Source organism: Myotis brandtii, unplaced genomic scaffold (genome assembly GCF_000412655.1).
Source record: "Myotis brandtii unplaced genomic scaffold, ASM41265v1 scaffold601, whole genome shotgun sequence".
NCBI classification, from domain to species: Eukaryota; Metazoa; Chordata; class Mammalia; order Chiroptera; family Vespertilionidae; genus Myotis; species Myotis brandtii.
Window position 1 is genome coordinate 2,280,110 of NW_005370276.1, and position 551 is coordinate 2,280,660.

A 551-nucleotide genomic window follows, 5' to 3' on the forward strand; every position below is an offset into this window, starting at 1 on the left:
CATCCCTGCCACGCTGCCAGCACATGTCTCCTTCCCTGCCCTTGGCCCTGCTCGCAGCCCCCGCCCCGCCTGCGCCCCACTTTGCCGCTGGGTCAGCGTGCTGGTGTCCCAGAAACCGCAGAATCACCGCGGGAGCTACTGGCCCACTTTGCCAGGCCACGGAAAATGCAGCTAAAATTAGCCGAGGACAGACAGGTGGACGGCCCACCGGCACCCTGCCCTCCTGGCCCCAGCCTGGCCCCTCACCCGAGGCCTCCCACCCTCTCCCTGGCTGTGGGGCTGCGGTGGGGGGTGGGGGTATGGGGCTGAGATGTAGTAAGGGAAACGGGGAGGTGTCTTGAGCCGGAGCAGCAGGAGCAGGAGGCCACGTGGTGCCCGGAGAGGGTGGAGCCGGTGACTTCACTGAAGTGCGGCTGCAAACGTGTGCTGGGGGACCAGTGTCCCAGGGGCACCGGGATGGGGTGCCATGGGGCGGAGCATCATGCATGGGGTGTCCCTGAGGGAAGCACAGGAGGCGGCCTGTGCAGGTTGTTGGGGGCATCTTAAGAGGT